A 23,339-nucleotide genomic window follows, 5' to 3' on the forward strand; every position below is an offset into this window, starting at 1 on the left:
ATTAGGGCCCTGAAGCTGTGGTGTCTGAGCCAGTAGCTGCTCTGTGGGTTCAGGGAGCTTTCCTTGGAGCCGTGGCAGCCTTGCAGGGAAAACAATCAGAGCTGGAGGGTGTGTGTGTTTGGCACAGAGCTAAAGACCTCTTCTTGCCCACCCCCCAGTGATGGGGCATGTTTCTGCAGACACTGGGAGTCAACAATTTGTGGTGAGCTCCACTGCCTGATGGTGGATGGAGGAGCCTCAGCACGGCTGGGAATGAGGAGACACATGACAGAGTGACAGCTAGGGAGATGGAGTCTGTCTGGGGAGATGGAGCGGGGCAAACATTGGGATGCCATCTGACTGGGGTACCCATTCCCAGGAAGTTGTCTCTCTGAACCACAGAGATGCTTCATGCCCACAGCATCCATTCCTTGGTGGGTGTGGAGAAAAGAGCAGGGGTGTTCAGCTTCCATGGTAGTGTCAAAGAGCTGATGGTCTCAGCCCTTTCCCCGAAGCCAAGGCTTGTTCATTCTGTTTCTTGCTGCTGCAATAGGGGGTGGCAGCCTGAGAAACTTGGTGTCTGCTGGTGATTCTGTTTGGGAACATCAATAATGTCCCCCAGGGAAACAAGAGTGCCTGAAACAGTCTTGCAAAATGAGAGAGGCTGCAACAAATCTACTGGTGTCAATCCCAGTGTTTCTGGGATCTGAGCATTGCAGCTGCAGGAGCAATAGGATTCAGAGGGCTCTGCTGGAAAAATGAGGCTCAGAGGGGCTGGCAAGTTGTTGCTAACAGTGTAAGACCTTTGGCCGAGTGGCTCTGAGTCCAGCCATGCCATAGATTCATGGGGAAGCTTCTTGTTTTCTCCTTCTGTGATGATGGAAACATTGCATAATCATGTCTTCCTTCTGGGAAGAGAGGGGAACTGTCACCCCATCAAAGAGACAGAGCCCACCAGACACAGCCCCGAGGTACAAGAACATGAAACCAGGCTGTGAGGAACATTTCTATGAACTGTTTCCTAGGGGCCAGGTCAGAAACTCAGTGAAGAGTCCTTTTCTCTAGGGGCACGTACTAGAGACACACCCCAGAGCACAGCACCCATACAAAGCTTTGTAATGCCTTTGATTCTGCTCTGCTGGGGATGCACTTCTCTCGAAGAGTGAGGCCACCCAAAAGCATTTGCCAGCTCCTGCCAGACTCTTTGTAAGGAGGCATAGGTCCCTTTCTGTCCCCAGTGGGGAGCACAGAGACAGCCCTAGCAGAGCAGTTGGGATGCTCAAGATGAATTTTCACAGGCTGTGACTTCTTTGGCACTGAGTTTGCGTTCTGCCTGTGGCTGTTGGTGAGGTTCTGTTGGCTGTTTTACTCCAGCAAAGCTTTCTTGCTTTCTGGTGTTCCCATGGGTAATCCAGAGGCATCTCCAGGCCCAACAGCATCTGGGCTCAGAGCAGAGGGGTGCAGCACCTCAGATGCTGTGGGAAGTGGGGTTTGGTATTGGCTTGGTGCATAATTAGCTCTTGCTAATCCTTTGTCAAGGCTGTGACCCTTGGGCAACCTGGCCTGAGAGCATAAATGTGGTGTAGTAAAGTATGGTGCACCTGTATAGGGATTGATATGGCTGAGTTCATCTCTCACCCTCCTGTGATATCCCTGATACACCCAGATCCCTAATACAGACCGTATCCTCTCTCTGGATCCTTTTCACATGTCTGACAGTAGCTTCCTGTCCTTGAGACCTCTTCCCTTGGAGCAAACTCAGTGGAAAGGGCCTACGGGTTTCAGAGCTGCTAAGGGGAGGGCCAGATGGAGAATGAGAGAGATTGCATAAGCCTGTTCATTTAGGGAATAATGTTAAAAATAAAAGCCACTTTGTAAAATAGGAGGGATGGGAAGGTGGGGTTTGCAGGCAGTCTGGCAGCCCTCTGGGTTCTTGATTGGTTGGTTTCAGAAATACAAAGCAAAGTTGTCGGCAAACAATAGACTATGAGCCCTTGCCACCCATCCCTGTTTATCCTGAGAACAGGGTCATGGAAGCTTTCCCTTTCTGTTATTGTTTCAATGGAAACACTTTGCCCTCTTCAGTTCTCCTCAGAAAGGGCGCATCATGCGTGTAATTAAGCCTCCACACAAAAGAATTTTCCTTTCCTAGCCAAAGCTTTTCCACTGCAGCTTGACTTCACTGTAAGGAGGCTTTCTGTCCTTCCTCTACATAGCCCTGGGGCTGAGCCACTGGAGGGTCAGGGTAGGTTGTGTCTTCCCATGCACGGCTCTTCTTTCATGCTGTCTGAATGTGCTCTGGTGCTGCTTCCACTGCTCTGCCTCATCCCTCTTCCTTCTAAGAGGTCACTCTGCTCTGTGTTGGAAGGAGACAGGGCAGGATAATGGGTACCAAAGTGCCTGCAAAGCTCTGTCTTGCATCTGGCTCATTTTACTTTCTCAGAAGGTTCTTGCTGAAACTAGTCCCATGGCTGAGGCCCTTCAAGGAGCATCTGGTGTCTCATGTAGATGCTCTGGTGGCTAATTACATTTCTCCTATAAGAGCAGGATTCAATTTTAGACCCACAGTCCCAAATGTCAGTGTGTTGCTATCATCCTGAGCTCCCATGATGGAAGTTGGTTGAAAGAAACCAGCTGGGTTAAAAATTACACATGGCAGAGTAGACACACATCAAATCAGTCATGTTTCTCAGGAAGTCCTGGTAACAGGGGGTGACAGACAAAACCATGTGAGTCCTGGCTATGGCCTGTGACTGCATGGCACTAAGTGAGCATCACCCTCTGAGATGACTGTACAATCCCCCTGTGGGCTTGGAGGTGATGTGGTTGTTGTCCAAGCAGAGCAAAGCCATGGAGATTTTTGTTTAATCTGTGTCCTCATAGATACATGGCATACTTGTTTCCCCACCTCAGTGATTACACAAGGGGCTTGGCTGGTGCAGTGGATCATGGCAGCAGGGGATTGCATTGCATGCAGGATGGAGAGCAGACTCCAGAAATTTCAGAAACAGGGTGGCTTGCAACACAGTGAAGTGCAGATGCAGATGTGCTTGCAGTCGTGCGAGAGAAGGAGGGAAGTAATGAGATCTCAGGCATCAGCAGAGATCATCCTGGAAGCCAGGAAGGAAATAGCCCAATCCTCTGCTTCTTTTAGCCACACAGAATTGGCCCGGTGTGCTGTGGCAGTTTATTGCTTTCCTCTGAGGCATTAAGTTTTGGCTGTTGTCAGAGAAAGGATCTCACATTGGTTTGGGATGGAAATCTTCATTCCTGTGAGTGGAAGTGCCAGTATTTCATTGGATGAGAATGTGCTGGGGCCAGAAAAGCTTTTGCCTCAATGAATTTGCTTTTCCTGGGAAAAGTCAGTCTGAAGGGAACATCCATTTGCATCCCATAACTTTCTACCTGCCTTGCTGCTGGATGAGTGACTGTAGACGTAGGGACAAGCAACCCCAAACCTCAGTCCTCATCTGATCCTAGTTAGCCACCTTAGCAATGAAACTGATCCTCTTTGGCTCCTGGTAGGGGCTGTATGGGCAGAATTTGGCTCAACTGCCAAAGTTCCCAATGCTTTGAAATACCTTTGTTGTAATGAAAAATGTCTGTGCTTACGTTGTGGGTTCAGGGTTCAGGCCTTTGAGAAATTCAGGACACGAGGAAAACCACTGACTGGGTTTCCCATTCCACTCCTCTCCCTTTCTTTGGCTGTTTGACCTTTTTGGAGTTACTTTGTTTGTTTTCTTCTGTTCTGTGAATCAGATTCAGACTTGTGTGGCTGTGTAGGAGCTGATGGAGTTACTCCCAGGCTGAACATTTATTTCTTTAGTTTTATCTGAAGAAAGCAGTTCATATGCCTGTAAATTGAGGCTGTGTATCCTCTTCTCATGTTTTGTAGTTCAACTCTTAAAAGAAAAAAGGCTTTTGTCCTGGGTTTGTTGGAAAAATGCAAGATGAGTCAAATGAGTGCTCAGATGATTCCTTTTCACAGCAAAATTTACAGCTCCTGACTTTTCCTCCTGACTGCCTGCTTACCCTGTGAAGCTGCAGATTGTGTTGGTTTCCTCACTGAATTGTGATAGAGCCTCAGCTGAAAAAGAAGAGAGTGAATGGTAGAAATCAGGCTCTGCAGGTGGTTGATGTTCAATCTCAGTTTTTTCAGCCAGCTGACCCATTGAAGCGGGACAGGTCCCACCTCTGCAAGGCCAAGGGGCAGCCAGTTCCCTGTCACTTCTTTCTTTTAATTAAAGAACAGGTCCCCAACCCCCATTTCAGTGGGACTGGAAACAAAAATACCTCTTGAAAGTGGCCATGTCTTTCTGCACAGCTTGGAATCAATGCTATGGCAGTGATGGTGGCATGAAGTGGCCTTGTCTTCTGTCACCTCCCAGGTGTCACTGCACCAGAAATTCCTTGCATAGCAAGTCTGAAAATAACCTGCATCCTGGGTCTGGTCCCACTTAGCCTGGATATGAAACTCATCCAGAGTGTTGGTTGTTGGTAGATTGGGCATCAAATATAGCAGACCCCAGATCCAGTTCCAGGCCCACTGGAGTGGGTGGGCACAGCCCTTTAGACTGTCCAGGCCACAAGTCACTAAAACTCCTGTCTGGACTTTTTCATGCTCAGGTACCAATCTCAGGCATAGCTAGAGCAGAACCTGGGACACAGAGATCAGTGGCAATGTGAGATTCCTGCCTAGATCTGGCTCATGACTCCTTGGATTTTGGGGACAGAAACTCTCCTGTTATAAGAGGGCACAGGGCCCTACTGCAGCAAGGCTCTAAGTAAGAGCATATCACTAATGACTGGCAATGAGCAGGTTAAAAGTGAAAATGCCAGCACAGCCTTGACTGTGCCTCCTTTTGAGTCCACAAGCTGGTGGAGTTGCAATATCTACAGACTGTATTGGAGCATAGCATCATACTGTCATGCAATCTTGAAGCAAAAGAAGGTAAAAATGAGTAAAAAAAAAAAAAAAGGTTGTGTAAGGATGGAGAGTAGAGGTCTGAAAGGGAGAAAGAATGGAGAGAGTCATGAAACAGAGCAGAAGCTTGGTTTGGAGGAGGAAGAGTTGGCTTGCCAGGTAAGGAGATTTTTTCTGCTCCAGTTGCTCCCCAACTCTAATTTATGCAATATAAATAATTAAAAGCTGTGCAGGCCCTGTGCTAATCCTTGTGGTATTCCATAAGCAACTTCCTTCCCGCTTAGAAAGAATTCCATTGAGAATTATCTGTCAGTTCTTGCTCTGCAGCCAATTTTCCACTCCTGTCAGTGCATGGAGTCTGAGCTCTCCTTTTCCTCGGTTCAGCCTTCCCCAAATTGCATGGCAGAAAAAACCCATAATGTGAGGTCCACTTCCTCTCATCCTGGACTTATCTGTTCTGCTAAAATCTCATTGCAGACCTCGAAGGAAGAGGAGGAGGTCTTGTGGAAAATCTGTGATTTCTGAAGGCAAATTCAACCACACCACATCCATTTGGTCACATAAATCAGTTCTACAATGGTCCTGCCTTACCACAGCAGCCCAAGTTTGACAATCTAAATTGTTATGGTGCTGTGATATTATCTCAGCAGCACAGGGTGCTAATGGAAGTGAGCTTAACCTGCTCAAATGCATTCTGTGGTAACAGCAGTAACAGGAGGAAGACCCTCAAATAAAGACGTTGCTTTTTTTTCTTCCCTTCACTGTACTAAATGGAATGGATTTGCCTTACTGTCACTGGGAATATATGGGCTTGGAGGAAATTACAGAGAAATAGTAAAACTCAGTGGCATGTATCCCGTGCATAAGACGGAAGATTTCTACGGTGCTTTGGGCAAGATTGATTATTTGTGGCCTGTAAAAGTTGGGATGTAACTCTGAAAAATGCTTCTTAGCTGCAATCCCTCCTTAGCACTGTGGGACAGATCAGCTCTGGGCAGTCTTCCCCCAGAGAGGGAGCCAAGCCTAAAAAGCTATCAGCCATGTGTTGCTGGAATGGCACATATCTAGTCTGGATGCTAACATTTTGCAATGGAGAAGAGAGAAAATAAGAGTGTATTTCGGGATATGGGTTGTAAAAGCTGAAGGAGACTTTTCAAGCAAGAAATTACTTGACTGTGAGCAAAGGTGTAAGATTATCACACATTTAGAAGTTCATTATCCTTGCAGAACTACTATGCTCAAGCTTTCTAAGAGGAAGTGAGTGAATTCCTAGTTGCTGAGTTGGAGGTTAGGACTCAAAAAATTGATATGAACTGGCTCAGCTGCAAGAAGTGTTTTCAATAGCAGGTCTGAAAACCAAGTTATGATTTCAACAGCCAGTTCTACACAGCTACACCAACCAGTATTACCCTCTGCCCTTACTTACTGTCCTTTATAGTACCACAGCAGAAGAGCCAAGGAGCTTGGTTCTCCATCTGGGCTGACAGGCTGTTGTGGTGTCCCTACAGGTACAAACAATGAAACACACAACCTACAGACCCTGGATAAGACAGTGGTAGTGTCTGCATTTCATCTGACCTCAGACAGATGGTCAGGTCACTACATCATCCCTGCAGATGCAGGTTTTTTGGCAGAGGGGTGTGAATATTTTAATTTTTTTCCCAGTGTGAAGGATACAGAATTTAAAGGGGAACCATAGGTATATGTTTTCATTTGACATTTGAGACTCTATTGTTTGATGTGACACTAACAGACCATGACCTGTTGGTCCAGCTTTGCCTTTAGTATTTCCCGTCCTTGAGATGCTGAGCAAAGCAAAGTTAGGGGGAAGGCAAGATCTTCCAAGTGAAGATTCAGTAAGGACAGCAGTGAGGCAGCTATGAGGTGAGACTCACAGCAGTGTTTCTGCAGTGAGGACAATACTCTGCTACTGCCACAAGTGCTCCCATAAAAACCCAGGACATGTGCTTGTGCTGCTGTGTGCTCTGGCCAGTCGCCGCTAATGAATCATCCAGCTCCTGGATCACTCCCACCAAGGAGATGGAAAATGGATCCAACCCAGAGAGATCTTGGAGTTCACTGCAATGTGATAACCCTGTTTACAACTTTAAGAACTCCAGCAATTCAGGAGGAGCTGGCAGAACATCTGCTCATTGTAGGAACTTGCCAGCCGCTCTTTGGAAATACTAGATCTGTGCTTCATGTGTCCAGTTGAGATGCCTCAGAAACAGCACATTGTTATGTCCTAAGACTAATGGGTCTAGAAAGAAGCAGTTCCATTTCCCAGTGGGAACTGAGAGCTCTGATAAACATTCAGCAAGATTTAGCTCAAGTAAATATCCCAGGCCAGAGCAGCTTGGAGACAGGTGCTATACTGCCACTAGAATTCCCCTTTTTTATAATTTTTCTTTTCTTGCTGATCTACCTGGAGAGACTCTGAAATTACTGAAGGAAAACACATCTGAGGAAGGTTTATGATCAGGCCTGAACAACTTTCCCAAGCATGTGTACTGATCTGTTGGTGCACATTTTCTGCAGGAAACAGATATGGAGAGGAGGTGAATAGGGAAAACAATCCTGGGGCTCACCAAAAAAAAAGATACTATAGATGCTTTGGGAAGAAATTAAAACCTTGCCTGTGCAAGTTGCTGTTACAGAGTTATCCAAGGGCAGATGACCAGCCCTCATTTCTGCTGTGGTGGAAAACTATTGAAGTTCTCAGCCCTTCACCTCTGAGTAAGAGTTGAGTGGCACAGGCAGGACTCAGACAGGGGACCAGCCTGAGGGTGGTCTGCTGAGCTGTGTTGCCTCTTGCAGCCATTCAGTGGCCAGAGAGTGACTTCAGTGTGCTTGTCGGGAGAGGCTGCTGCAGAAGAAGAGCTGGAATTTGAAAGGGAGCTGCCTGCTTGCCCTCACGCTGCTCCTGACCACTGTTTATTCCCTGGGGATGGTGGGGATAGGCTGCGCCCACAAAAGGAGGAGAACTGCAAGAAGGTACACCATGTTCCACCAGCAATGCCTGCCCTTTTGCCCATGGCTGAGCTCCTGACTGCTCCCAGGCCGCTGAGGATCTGGTCTCCTGTCAGCCACAAGGGCAAAGCCACCCTGCTGTCTGTGGGCAGCTGTCCTCTCTCAGGGAGCTGCTGGTGGCAAGCAGGGCCCAGAGAGGAGCCCCACAGAACTCAGGGTGACACAGCCAGGAGCGTCCCCCTCCCTGTTCCACGGACCAGGGATGGGATGCTGGAAGCCCTGGAGCTCTGTGGCCATTTTGGGGAGCTAACATATCATTTAAGGTCAGCCCCAGTGCCATTTGGAGAAGAGCTAGTATTTCCTTGACTGAAACAGTGAGTTCTGAATGTAATTACAGGATTAAAGCCGTGTTCTGGGGCTGTACTCATGATTTATAAGCAAAGGTTACACTTTCAGTCTGTTTGCAAGGTGCTCTTGGCCCTGCTTAACCCCTTCTTTGCTGAATACAAATGGTGATTGGGTGATCTCTGTCATGGTGTTTATGCAGGAATGGTCACCAAGTGGGGACAGATTAGAGAGCTGTTGGATTGTTCATCCCAAAGAAGGGGGAAGTGACTGTTCTGGTTTTCTCCTTTACTCTGTCCTAGCTGACAAAAACCCCAAAGCTATTGCTTTAGCAAAAAGTCCTCTAACAAACTTTTAGCTGATTGCCATTTATCTAGTTGAAAATCTCTACTTTATCCAAGAACCCTGGTTCTTCCCAAAGGCTGTTTGAATAGTGGGCCCTGCACAATAATAAGGTTGGAAAGACAATTATGAAGATAAATCCTGACACGTGGCAGATAAACCAAACCCTGTAGAAATTTCTCTGCTGATTAATTTGTTGAGTTCACCGGTTTGAGGAAAAGCCAAAACCTGTCATGGGGAAAGGCTGCCACAACAAAATTCAGGCCAGCAGTTCCAGGAAACTGACTTCGTGTCATGACTCTCTCTCTTCCCTGACTGCATAGGTTTCCAATGATCTTATAGCCCTGGAGAGAAGACAACCAGAATTTTTTGCCTTTTTCTTTTTTTTTTTTTCCTTTTGTGCACAGTGTGTGCAATGACTAAATGAAGCATCTAGGTGATCTGAATATGGATTCAGTCTTCCTCTGAAGACTTCAAAGGATGGAAAATCTGCTGCAGTTCCAATGACATTATTCCAAAACTGAGTGTGCAGTTTTTTAAATTTGCATTTTATATCCACAGAGGTGTCAAATTTAATTTCCTGCTGTTAGTTCTAAGAATGACTGTCCCACTTTGCTGCTTTTACCATAGCATTTCTTGAAGGGCTCTGGTTGAATTAGAGCTGGTCCCAGTCTATGTCACTGCTGCTTTAGATGGAGGTGCACTTGCTGGAGACCTATGGGTTATATTTTTCCACGAGTATACACTGAGTAGAACTGACACTGTTCTTTTTATCTAGTTTGTAATTTACTGTTTCCAGATGGAACAAGATCCCAAAGCAAATCAAGAACTTTTCTGCAGCTGCAGGGCTGTGAATTTAAATTTTCTTTCAGCCAAAGGTTCCTACCAAGCTGTGAGTAAAGAGCTACCTTATGTCTGTGACTGGGCAGGTCAGAAATGGTGGGGATTATGTATCTCTTGTTTGAAGGAGCAGCAAATCTACTAGGCAAAGAAGGTCTGAAAATAAATATTATCTACAGTTTTCAAGTGGAAATGGGTTTTATTTACATTCCTCAAAATAGTTTGTGGCCCACTGAGGAATGGACCTGCTAAACTTCAGTCTTGTGTCCCCAGAAGCGGGGGAACCATGATCTGTGAATGCAGCCCGTGGTGTGGGCAGACAGGCAAGGAAACATTCCTGCAGGAAAGTCCTCCAGGCCTGGGTAGGCTGGACACTGGTGTCAAACACAGAACAGCCATGCCAGGTTTTTGCCAGAGCAATTGTAATCTTTCTTTCGTTCCTCCCACTTGAACAAATTTACCCATTCTATATTACTACTCTGAAGCTGCCTCAAGCTTGGGGAAGAAACACTCCTGTCCTTGCTTTTGTTTCCTCTGCAGTCTTTGAGGAATGGGGGAAATGTGGGTTTTTCTGTAAGCAACAACCTAAGAAACAAAAAGGAGAAATGCAGGCCTGGGAATTCAGTTGACCAATGGACCAAATTGATGTCATGCTCCAAATTTATGAAGTTTTGTGTGGAATCAATGCCTACAGCAGTTTACAATCTGCTTAATGTGTCCTTGCAAACAGAAAGGATTTATGGAGCTGGGAAGCCTTGATGTTTTTTATCCAAGATGAAGAGCATTGTCACATGAGAGCAGAAGCTGTGTCTCATGTTCACTTTCTCTGTTTAGATTGTTTAGTGTTATCTAACAGACAGCCCAAAAGCTGGATGCAGGTCCCAGTACCCAGGTCACAGGAGGGCCTACCATCCTGGGAGTGGTTTTTTTTTGGGAGCAATATAGACCCATGCTAGGTTTGCTATGGTACATTGATAAAGTTGCAACATTAGGCTGCGTTTACCTCGTCCTTGAACACCTGTTCAAGGCAATATAAGAGTTTCTTAAAAATTTAGGAGTTACCATTCTTGGCTTAAGCTGTGCTATTGCTCAGCTATTTTTGTGGCTTGGCAAGTCTCCAACCATCTAGACACCCATCTATTTTCCTTCTGTAATACCAATGCCCAAAGTAGCGTAAAGCACTGTGTTCCAGTCTGGAAGACCTAGACTTCTAGGGAATGATGAAGCAGAGGACATTAGCAACCCTGTCATTTGTGTGCCAAGGCAATGTTGTCATTACCACAAGTGTGCAGTGATGTGTCCATCTGGCTCAGTCCCTGTGCTGCTAATAACCAGCTAAACAGTGATAGTTGGTTGCACATGGAAGTGGGTTTTAACTGGGCTACATCCATGTATCTAGGACCAAATTATCCCTGAACAAAAAGGAAAGGCAAAGAAAGGAAAAGCTTTCTCCCAAAGATGGTGACTATGCAAAAGACAGAGTTTATGGTGAATGTCCAGCTGAACACACATTCCTAGTGCAATGATGTGGTTAGAAGAACTGACACAATCCTTTGAGCAATAGAGACATGAAGGAATTCTGCTGATATTACACCAAATAAAAATGAAATTAATAGAGTGCTCTGCTTGCAAACTCAAGGTCAGGAGATCAGAAATATCTGGAAATAGTCTTCATTCATTTAGACATGGCGGTATGTGTTTTGGTTTTTTTTTCCTCCTGTGAGGTTCCTGAATGAGTTGCGGCACAGTGGACATTGGTCACTGGTGCATTTGAAATTCATCTCCCCTTGAGTTCAACCGCAGAATGAGCACTTGGCATTGCACCTGAGTGCTTCATCGGGGAACCAAAGAGAACCCATGTGACTGCTGTGGGAAGCTCTTTTTGGTGGACTGGCCCAGCTTGATGCTTTCCTATCCATAGCACTGTGCATTTCAGCTTCCCATTGCACCTCCTGAACTCTGACACCCTGATGGGCTGGTGTGCTCCTTCTCTTACTGTGCAGATGGAATGGAATGGTTGTGGTTTTAAGTGGTGTGGGATAAAGGAAACTGGACTGCCTGAGTCTCTAGTATCTGAGAAAGAAAGCTGATACTTGGAAGGTTGAAGTGACTTCAGCCTCCTTGGCCTCTACGAGCAAGCGTGGCACAGGGATTGTCTTGGGTGGCAGTGGGAGCACATGTGCCACAGAGACAAGCCCCAGCATTGCTTCAGTCTTTCTGGCATGGATGTTTTGGGAGTCTATTCTGCCTATAGGGTTCTGGTGTGGCAGGGAACTTGCAGGCCCTCAGCTGGGGCAATTGCAGGAAGGGGAGAGGAATGATCCTGTGGCTCAGCCGCTAGTGTGGGTCTTGGGAGCCATGGGTTTAATTCTTGGCTCTGCTGCCGTCTCCCAGTGGGCAGGGCTTGGAGTGGCACTCTCTCTAACTCTGTTTCCCAACTGCTCATTGCACGGTATCATATTATTTTAAAACCCCAACCCATCTGCAGTAGAATTCTTCATATCGCATGACAGCCCACAGCTTTGCTTGTCTCTTCAATGGGTAATTTGCAAGGGGACATAGGCCCCAACCAAAATCCTGAAGCCCCAGGCCCCCCAGCACTGGAGTCTGGATCCTGCAGCTTTTGTGAAATTGAAAATGAGGTGTTGCAGCAGCTGAGTCAGCAATCTCTGATAATGTTGCTGTGGTGAAACTTCCTTCTCAGCATGGCGTTTTCATAAAGCCTGCTCAGTACTTAACTGTCATTTAATGCCACAAAGTATAGCTTGAGTCAGACTTCATGTGAAGCTTAGACCCTGCTGGGATGGGGTTCCCAAGCCTGGGCTGGTGAGGTGGGGTCCTCCCTGTAAGTGCAGAAGAGATGAGCAGTTTGTGTTTTTGTCTTACTGATGTTCACTGATGTGGAGGGAACACTGAGGAACCAGACTCATTCCCTTCCCCACTCCTTTCTCCTTTTGCCTGTTGCTATTTAAGCTGCAAAATTAAGAGTAAGCCAGCAAATTTCCAGTCTTCTGCAAGACAAAAATAGGTGGATATACAGAGATGAATGCAAAGGCACAAGCCCATATGGTCTCAGAGTTTCATGACAATTTTTGCAGGGATCTCAGTCTTGGAGAAATGTAAGGAAGGATTTGTCAGGACTGATGGTACAGTCACACCTGTACCACAACACTTGGCCTTGCACATGCTTTTGGCAACGAGACATAACCAAAGTGGGAGAACAGACAAATCTGGAAGTGAGCTGGAGAAACTGAGGAAGTATGAAGAGATCACCACATTGAAGGACAGCTGGCTGGGGAAAGAAGTGACAGAAATCTGTGCTGCAAACAAAGGACATAACCATCTTCAGGAGATGCTAAGGGTCCAAGAGAACAGCATGCAGTTTAAGGAAAGGATTATGCAGACATATACCATGATGGGACAGCCAAACTTCTTCCCATATAAGCTGCCATCTGTTGGGACAATATTTTTGCACCATGGTTGAGCCTTTAGGTCCTAAATGAGACCAGGGGCTCTTAGCAGCTGACGCTGGAACACCCTCAGCTCTGGATCTCCAGCATGTGCGATGTGGCCCCATCAGTGTGGAAGAAGGTTGGTGGGAGAGAAGCCTTCTCAACAGACACCCCAAACCCCTGTCCCAGTCACACTGTGTCAAAAAAGCTGAGGGGTCATCAGGTGAGTTTAGAAGTAACAGAGTTTTACCCCAATGGAGAGAGTCAAAAGGCAAATCTCTGGCTGTTACAGTTTCTGTTTTTCAGGGAACCACCATCATTTGAGCTATTTTAAGACTAGACTGGATTGAGCTCTAGGAAATATACAGTAAGAAGCTGCCCCAGGACTGGCAGGGAAAGATGCCAGCTGGTCAAAGTCTTTTTAGTAATGTCGCTGTTTCTACGAATGTTTATATTTCCTTGCCAGCCCTGTGGACAATTAAGAAAAGGCTTGGCTGAGATGTGAGCTGTCATTATTGGTCTAGACGTTGGATTGGGTCCACATCATAAAAATCTTGAAGATGGAGCAAGCTGTATGAGGCAGTCATTCGCAAACTGTAGAGAGCATTCTGCAAATCTGTAAATACAGCTGGTGAGATAAACAAAGGAAATGATGCACAGGAATGCTCCCTTGTGCATCCATGGCCAATGGCTTCACCAAGAGATTGCATGTCAGTCACTGCGACACCAGTCAGCAGCGCTGCTCTCTATATGTATGCTACCACTGGGGGAAAAAAAAAAGCAGCAGTAGCTCAGTTTTCTTTTCTGGCTTTGCTTTAAAAGTTTGTTGAGTTTCTCTGACTTCTGTTGCTGTCAATTGGTGCTTAACACTTCAAAAAAATTGCTAACAGAATTGCTGGAACTTCGGCAAATATCTGGACTGTTAGATTTGACCACTGGAGAGTGGTTTGTGTCTTACCCCCACAAGCCCAACATCTAACATAAGGTGGAGGAAAGTTGGAAGGGGGGGCTGAAGGGAAGTGACTCATTGCAAGTCACTCAACCATGTCAAAGCACTGCTGGGGACTAGGAGATAGCTCTGAGATAAATGGGAACCTGATCTTCTCTCCTCCACTTGGCCTCTTCCTTGGCTTTGGAGAGACAGTTGTGTTAGCATTCAGTGGTGAAATTCATGGGTCGGAGGCTTGTTTTCAATTTCCTATTTCCACTGTGCTGGTTAGTGAAACTTCCGCCTGAAGAGATCCAAAATTTGCCTGGAGTGAATGACATCAGCCTGATCTCATCTCTGCTCATTTATTTGTACTGGTTATCTCTGGCTTCAGTCTTACTTCATTCAGATAATTGCATACACTCTCCTTAGAGACTCACTAGGTCTGTCACCAGCCTTGCCAGCAACGCCCCCTCCTCGTGTTACCTCATTATTATTCATGCTAATGAGGAGCGGGAGGAAATAAACCGGGGTGGACCGAGGCTCAGGAGCTGTTTCTCCCTGCCAGTGTCTCTCTAGGCCCTGTCCCAGTATTGCTTTGTCCAGTGGAGAGTGCTTTCCCAGTGCTGTTCATCTGCCTGCTCCTGAGCCTGTGCTTGGGTCCAGGAAATGGCTTGGGTGGATGTCTCCACTAATGCCTGGATAATATATCTTAGGCATTTGTTTGTTTAACCTATCCTGCAGAGGGACTTTGCCTTCACCAGGTTATCTGAGGAAAGTATCTTGCCCTCTGCTTTATGACTTGTGTTTTCCTTCCAGTTCCTATCCGCATTTTAAAACCACAGAGGTTTTGAAAAAGATGCCCTTTGTAGACATGTTTGTGCTGGCTAGAGATGTGTGTGTACAAGTTCTGCCTCAGATGTGGTGGGAACAGCCTTGCCCCACTCCCCAGACCCACCAGGTGCTGGGACTGACTGATGGGATTTCATAGCTGTGTCTCATGCCCCTTTGACAGAGGTGGTCAGAAGCAGGGTAGAGCTTTTATAAGAGAAATAAGCAGACTAGAACTCTTCAGCTGGGAAGCAAGGTGGCCAGGAGAAGATTTCATAAATATCTGTAAAAGCAGGAAAAGTATGAAGAACACAAACATGCAAGGAGAGAAATATAAACTCCCAAAAATTAACCAAAGGAGCTCCTCGCCACAGGAGGTTAGGAAGGGCAAAATGCTGGCATGGATTAAAAATCTAACTGGATAAATAAAGGGCCTTTAAACACAGAGCCACTGTCTTACTGAGGAGTGGGAGAACTCCAGGGAAGCATCACTGTGCACTTGCCTGGCCCTTACATTCTCTGGGCACCTGTTGCTGCATAATGTCAAAGAAAAGGTATTGGGGGTCCTTTGGGCTGATCAGATCTGGCTGTATTCATGCACTAACAAAATCAGCACCGTGTAGTGAGTGCTGAGGGTCTGGTCCAGAGCGTGGTCTGCAAGGTAGCTTGGAGCAAAGCAGGGAAATCAGATCTTGCTTGCTTAAAATCAAAACCAGACTTAGAAAGCAATCCCAGAGCAGGAGCGCTGTTCTCCAGGAAAGTTTCCAAAACCAACTCCTGGCCTTGGAGAATAAGATGGCAAGCCACCAATAAATAAATAAGTAGATAAAGAAGTAAATGCAAAACCTGTGAAGAAATCTCCCAGAACAAATGGCAAGAATACTTCCAGTTTTCAAGCCACCTGCTTGTCATCTATCACTTAGAAAAAATGAGTGTTCTTTAAATATTCATATGGGGAAAACAGACCCACCCTCCTGGATTTCCATGTTGATTTATGCTGTGGCATTTTCAAGGTCATCCATTGCCTAAATCTCCTGTCTGTCTGAGGCTTGGGTCCTGCAAGGAACCCGATCCCCATGATCATATATATTAGAAGGGATAGAGCCTGTTTCCATATGTGTCTTAGTGCTGGCATCTGAATTTTAAATGAATGTGCTGATTTCTCAGTCTGTACTCAGACACCAGCATTCTCCTTTGGCTGTTCCAGTTAAGGTTTTTATATGAAGCATTTTCAGTTGAGGAGCTTTCAGTGGCAATATTCTCAAAGACACATCTTGGAGTCGTGTTTCAGGCTCTTAGGGCTGGCTCATAAACCCTCCCTGTGGGTTGGAACTTGATATGCCCAAGTTGTGTTCCTGTTCCATAAGGAAACAGAGGTGTATTACAGGAGTCCTGCCACTCTGGGGAATCAGATTAAGATAAAGCCAATATATGCATCCAGTGGTGTTTTGTTGCTTGCTTGTTTTCTGAAATAAGAGCATATAGCATGTGATGTTTAGCACAGGAAAGCTTAGGATCAGTGAATAGAGAATAGATTTATTTTCTTTTTTAGGCTAGAAGGGTTCATTGCCTTTCAGGAATGAAGCAGGAAAGGCTGGATAAACTTATCTCTGGAGATGCTCCTTTCCCCATCCACTAACAGAGCTTGCACTGCCAGATATAACAGTAATCAGTCCTTTCTTGGCCAAGATTAGGTCTCTGGAGTTCTGGTGTGATCAGGGACTGTGACAGGGACCTTAAATCTCTCTCACCTTCAGCTTCTACTGGAACATCTGGGAGTTTTGCATTCTCTGGCCTGTACAGACCAGGCTTTACCCTGGAACTCTTAGAAAGTGGGAGAAGGGCATGACCAAATTCAGCTGCACGTTTAATAGTTGCTGTGGTTGTCTTTGAGGTTGGCATATGAAGCATTGCCAAAAAATCCAAGTGAAACTATGGGTGTATTGATTTCAGACAGCTTCTAACCATTCTGATCAGAAAAATCCCAAATGCTGTACCAAAGTTACCTTGTTTGTTTCTTTGAGTGGAAAAGATAATGAAACTATAATGGATGGGGATTGCCCAGGTTTTTTTTCTTCCCCTCTCTCTCTTTCTTCCCCTCATTAGGCAAAAATATGCTCTGTCAGTACCTTTTCTGAGCACCCTAACAAATATTCCAGGTCCCTCAACACAGGATTTTGTGTTTTGCTTTGTATGGAGGGAAAATGCCACAGCAACAGGGCAGATCTATTAACTCTTTTGAGACTGACTGAGACATCAGGTTGTGATGAGGTGCAAAGCAAGGGACCCTGCCCAGCACATCCCAAGGAGCTGATCATTAACAGGGGGAACAGAGCAGCACCTTGGCCCCAAGAGCAGCTGGGGGCTGGGTAACTTGAAATTTCCACTGCAGCTACAACCTCCTTTGCCTTCAGCATGGAGGTGGGGCCAGAGCAGGCCTGTGCTGGCAGATGTACCCTGCCCAGGCAATTGTATGTGTATGTTCCTTCTCTCTAGGAGGGAGAGCTCCTCCTCTGAGCTCTGCACGTCCACTCTGCACCTCTAGCAGAAGGCACACCATGGCCTAGATTAGTGACACCATGCATTCTGTATGACTGTGCTCTCTGTATTCGTTTTTCTCCTTTACAAAATCCAGCTTTGAAAAACTTGGCTTATTTAGATCTGAGAGCCTTCCAGCTGAATCTGGAAAAAATGAAGGAATTTCTTTATTCTCTGTGTTGTTTAACCTTAGCAGCAGAGCTGAAGTTAGTTGAGAGGGCAGGAAGGGAAATGGTATTTTTGCTGGTACCTGCTTGTCCTGACCTCATAAAAGGACTTGTCTTGGTCTCCCAGAATACAAGCTTATCTATTGCCATGAAATTCACCCCATAAAACATGAAACCAATGTTGAGTTCTGATTGCTGTCATCTGAAATGAAGATATGTCCTTGTCTACCAGGATACCTGTGTCCTGGTGGAGAACTTTTTACCCCATTTATTCTTGGTATAACAAGCTCTCCCCACCAGATTTCCTTGGTTCTGTCCTGGGATGGATTCATGATAGCAACCATCTTCTCTGCCTTCTAAGTTCCAGGTGTGTCAAAAGAGTAAGGAACAATATTCAGATGTGAACAAGGGTGTGCAGGAGGAGAATTGAGTAAATTAGCAAAGGTCAGACAGAGCAGGCAGAGTCACCCCGACCCCCATGACTAAAAGAAACAGAGATTGCTGTTCCTACCATGTTGAAAAGCCAAGGATCTTGCTCAAGGCTTGGAGTTAGCAAGGCCAGCATCCTGTGAGAGCATGAGCTGTAGGCATCAGGCACTGCAAAACCCATTCCCTCTCTCTATTCCAGGTGAGGACATGCATTCTGCTGCTGGTCCTCTGATATGTACTTTACTCTGAGCCATCTGCAAATGAAGGAATAATGTGTTGCTGATGAACTTAATCCAGAAAGCTGAGGTGGAATCAGACCACAGTTGTGCTGCATGCCTTGTGGGTCTCTGCTACTTCAATTAGAGTAGAAAACCAACATAGTGAGGGCCTATTTCCTGTCTTTATCTCTTTGCCTTTATGTGTATGTGGAACAGAACAGAAGCCAAAGAAAATAATCCAAAACTTTCTCCACCATTTTTTCCTACTCTTTTCCTCCAAGGATACACCTAGAAAGACTGTTCCTGCTTTCTGTAATGTTGGATGAAAATCTGAATGGAGGACTTAGGTTAGGCTATAAATCATGCACATATTTGGTCCATACATGCCTCTGCCATGGCATCATCTTTCATTATGAGCATAACTATCAGGAAAAAATTGTGAAGGCTAGTCCATATTTTCTTCTACACCAAGCCATTCTCTTGAATTTCCTCACTTTTTTGATTTTAAGCTTTTAAACCAGATATCTGGAGCACAGTACTGATCAGCCAGGCCAGCATGGAACTGACCATAGCCTAGAAAACCCACCTCAGAAGTAGGGTGGATTATGCTGAGCTGTGTGCTCTCTCAGCCAGCTGGCACTGACCTCTCTGCCTGCTGCAGCATCAGTTTGGGAAGTGGTGCCCATCCCTCCAGAGCACAGTCAGCAAAGGCAGACCAGTGCCTCAGGATGCTGTCAGTGTGTGAAGTGCATGGCCTGAATTTTCCCCTGGCAGGTACTGAGCTGTTTCCACTGGCTGAAAGAGGTGCCTGAAAAGGAGCCATGACTGAGCACTGGTGTTGAGAGAGAAGCCCTTCCCTGGGACATGAAGTGCCTTTCCAAGTGGCAGTGGGGCTGAATGCTCTCTCAAGGCACGCAGGATGCCCTGGCATATCTGATCCTGGGAAACTGGAGACCAGCTTCAGAAGGCTGGAAAAGACCAAGCCTTGAAATATTTGAATATGGAGTTTGAGATCACGACACAGTCCTTCTTGAAGGCAGAAGGAAGGTAGTCCAGGAGAGAGATCCATTGCATGGATGATGGTATCCCTGGTGATGCCAGAGAGGCACAGCATGGAGTCAGCAGGCAGGTGCATCTCTGCACCTCACAGCACTCCCATCACACAGCAGAGAGAAGAAACATCAGAAGCAGGTCCTTGGTGTGCCTCAGTGAACCTCGCTCTGACTTCCCGGGCTCCCTGGTTTGTTTTCCCTCCAGTTTGGGACTGGAGCCAGATTGTGCTTGGACTGTGAATGCTTCCAGATGTTCTCAGTCCTTGGGGGAGGGGGGGCAGAGGCATGCCAGGCTGTAATTGGTATGCAAGCAAACCTATGTAAGGGGTATATAAAACATTACCTATCCCTTGGCCGGTGCCTGGAGGTCTGCTGGTTGCCAGTGGCAGAGGGGAAGGAAAACATCACAGCCTGGTGGAATGGTTTCTTTTATTGCTGTGTCCCTTTGGCAAAATGGCCAGTGTGTTAAGTGGCACCTGGATGGAAAGGCAGGAGAATGCAGTAGGAAGAAGCAATGAGAATGCAATCCAAGCCAAAAGCATTAAAAACCTGAAGGAAAACATTGCTTCTCTCACTGTTGCCAAGTTTATTTCAGTATGTGGCAACCTGGTGAAGTACATTCCTTTATAGGGGAGGAATTACAGAGGACAAGACCTTAAATTCCTCCCATTTGCTCAAGAACTCCAGCAAACACCTCCTCTTTCTTCCCCCTCCTGCTGGTCCAATTTTAAGGAGATTTTAATTTGAACCCAAAGTGCTGGAACATAGACAGGAAACGGCTTATAATTTGCAAAAGTGTATATAGTTTCATGGAAAAGCAACATATATACTGAAACCTATGCCTTTCAAATTCTTCCCAGCAGCCATCTCTTCTGGCCTGGGGACAATGGAGTCTCTGTGTTCAGGTCTGTTTTCAGTCGAGGCGGTCCATGACTGCTCTTTTGTGACCAAACAGAATGCGGGAGTGAGCGCTCTGTGCCTTAATTACTTGGGTCATGTGGCTGCTTCCACTGCTGCAAGGGCAGGGCATGTGCAACTGAGGAGCATCATTTCTGCTAAAGGGGAGACTTGGAACAAAAAAAACACACAAGGGAAGTTCAGGCATCTCTCAGAAATCAGAGGCAGGGCTCCCATCAGCTTGGAGAGGGCAAGGAATTCAGCATTCATGCTGGGGTGGATGGATGGATGGATGGATGGATGGATGGATGGATGGATGGATGGGTGTTTGCATTGACTGCAATGAGATCATTGTGAGTTAGAAATGCATTTGGCTTTGGCTGGTTATAAAATGGGGAGTCCCAAAGGCTCCTGTGTTCAGCCTTTGCATTTGCCCTAGAATTTTTGCAGGCACAGAGACAGGCGGAGCGGACAATGGCTTGCTTGACTGGCAAGCACAAATGCGAGATTTTGCACGTACAAAGGATTGTTTGTGCAAGCAAAAATGTCATGCAAAATGAGGAGCATGTGGCCATGACAGGAGGGACTTCTGAGCGAAGAAATCATATCAAAATGCATCACCAGTTTGATTAAGGAAATGAGGGCAAAATTTTGAAGCATGTATGTTGGCTTTGGAGTGAAAGAGAGGTCTCTTGCCTTGAGTGACATTAGCTCTTGGAATGCAGGGCCTGCAGTGAGCTGGCAGTGCTGCTGTTTGGGTGTGGACATATAAAGAAACCACCTGTATAGAAGTTAGACATATCATCTGAATCTGAGCCACATTGCATCCTGCTCAAACACTGCTGGCCCGGTAGTGCTGGCAAGCATTAGCCTGGAACCACCTTCTCTAAGAGTACAAATGCAAAATGCACATCTAGTTGCTCTACTTATTGCTTCAAAGTTATCAGAATTACTTAAATGTAAAACAGGGAATTTATTTACTTTTCATCACATGTACCTGTAGTAGAGACCAAATTATGTTAGTTGTTCAATTGTGACCAACATTAGGCATCTTGGAGAAGATCTGGTTGGCCCAAAGGATTTCACTATTTGTCAAGAGTGAGAAAGAAAGCCTGGACTTGTTTTCTGGGCTGTGATGTTCTTTGGTTTACTAAAGATACTTGCCTGAAAACCCTTTCAAATCCCAGTTTTGAAACCAGTGCTTTAGAGTCCAAACTCAAAATGCTGCTCTTTGAAACACCATGTAATATAAGTGCCCTTGAGCAAAAGTCTTAACCTCCATGTTTTTCTCCCTTTTGAAAATTGAAAGTAATTATTCCTAACTATCCTTGTCAATTAGGCACAGCCTAGAGATGGGTGGAATTTCATGTTTTCCCTTTGGAAGGGCTCTACTTCTCTTCACTTTATAATCCCCTCTCGTTGCCACTGAAGCTCGTGTAGCTACTGTTTAGCCATTGCCACCCATGATTTTAGGCTGCTTTCTGTCCTCCCAGAGGCCACAGAGGCAGCACCATGATTTCAGGCCTTTCTGAAGGCAAGTGCTGAAACTCAGATAAAGGATGCTTGGTGTCTGCAGGTGGTATTTTGTGGGTGAGCATTTGGGACTGCAGTTTCACCTTGTCTGGAGCATGGTGGCATTGGGATTCTATGGCTTTCCGTGGAACTGCTCCTCCAGCTAAGGGTAGGTAGAGCACCACTAGTGCATGACCTCCAAATTAGGAATTTAAAGCACACATTGAGGAGAACTTGCCCTATACAATGGTCAACATTAACGAGGAGTTACAGAGAGCTGGATCAGGAATATCATAACTCCTTTTGTGCCTTGAAAAAGACACAGGGACCTATTGGTATTTTTCCAGCTAATTACCTGCAAGAAGAAAGGCTAGGGCTTGGCTTTTGAAATGCAAAATTATGTATTATGCAGAAAGAACACAGAATTTAAATAAAAAGAACAGTCAGATCCCTGTGGTTTGAGGGGCACTTTTCTCTGCTTGGATTGTCTGGGCTGCTCCCTGTTGGGATGAGAGGCTTTGTTCTGCCTGGGCTTGTGACCAGAGCACCTGCTTAAGGGTTAACTCGCATAACAAACCAACTGGGGACAAGCAGCTCTGTGTGTGTGTGTGCAAGAGATGAGCAGGGCACTGATGAACCTGGCTTGAGCAGAACAGCTCCAGGCTTTCTGCAGCACTGAAAAAAACCAAAACTCTGGGCACTTTTCTTGTAGCACACAAATGGTAGAGGCCTCCTGACTCTCCCAGTAGCACAGGCATTATGTCCCTTCAGAACATCTGGTGCTTTTGCCTGAGCAAGCAGGAGACTGTCCCCAAGTCATCTTCTCTGTTCCTCCTGGGTTGATTTCTGCCTTTCTGGGGACTGCTGTGGGAGAGCAGCAGAACACCTACAGGAAGGGGGCCTCAGGAGGATTCAGAGATGTTGCAATATTCTGCAGCTGCTGTCATGTGTCACAGCACTGCCACAGGAGTCTCTTTTAAGTGCAAATGTGGCAGCACAGTCCCTTTCCAAGACTTGTCATGAAGGCGGAACGTGTGTAGAGGCGAGGTGAGAAAGGAGTCATAAGGGCCTTTCAGTACATGCTCAGATGCAGAGGTTCTGCAGCTGGGAGACAGCACATGCCAGCAGTTTGAGAATGCTGATATGCAGGAGGAAAATCAGTGGAACCTAATGAATCTGGTCCATTTCAAGTCAACCTATCCTTTGAGCTGTGAGAGAGCAAGGGTTGTTCATAGTTCTGGACACGAGACCAGCCAACTCACGAGTCAGGTCTGATTCCAGAATTTAGAAAGTTGGAGTCCCTGGGTTCAGCTGTGTCATTTCTAGTTATTATCATGTGGTTCATATCTCCAAATCAGCCAAATGGGTCCCAGCTCTAAGCAAAATTCAGTTTATATTTCTTTTGACTATGGAGATGGGACAGTCTGTATATTTGTAATTGTCTATTACAATAGGAAAGAAAAAAGGGATCAAACTCTAGCTCTGAAAATCCACAGGAATGGGTTTTATGGTTATTATTTCATTAGTCTGCTTTCCCCCTAGAAATGGATATGAGATGATGCACATTTTCACAAGGAAGAGCTTGTTGATTTCTATGGGAGTTCTACACAAGTCACCAGGTACAAAATGCTGGTGTTTGCTGGCAAGGAATAGGGATTCTCTTTGATGCTCTAGTGACATGTAGCTATCATAGAGATGTTGGGAGTTTGAATAAGTGTCTTTGAGAACAATGTCAAAATTACTTTGGTTCATAGTGAGGAGCTGGAACTTTGAAAGTGCCATTTTGCCTCTTTTATTGATGAAGCTAGAGAAACAGATCAATGCTGCTCCAAGCCAAAAGCTATTTGTTGTCCATTCTTCTTTCCTCACTGACCCAAATAATTTAATTATTGGAATTCCAGAAAAATCCAAGCCA

The sequence above is a fragment of the Ammospiza caudacuta genome, chromosome 8 (assembly GCF_027887145.1).
Source record: "Ammospiza caudacuta isolate bAmmCau1 chromosome 8, bAmmCau1.pri, whole genome shotgun sequence".
Classification (NCBI taxonomy): domain Eukaryota; kingdom Metazoa; phylum Chordata; class Aves; order Passeriformes; family Passerellidae; genus Ammospiza; species Ammospiza caudacuta.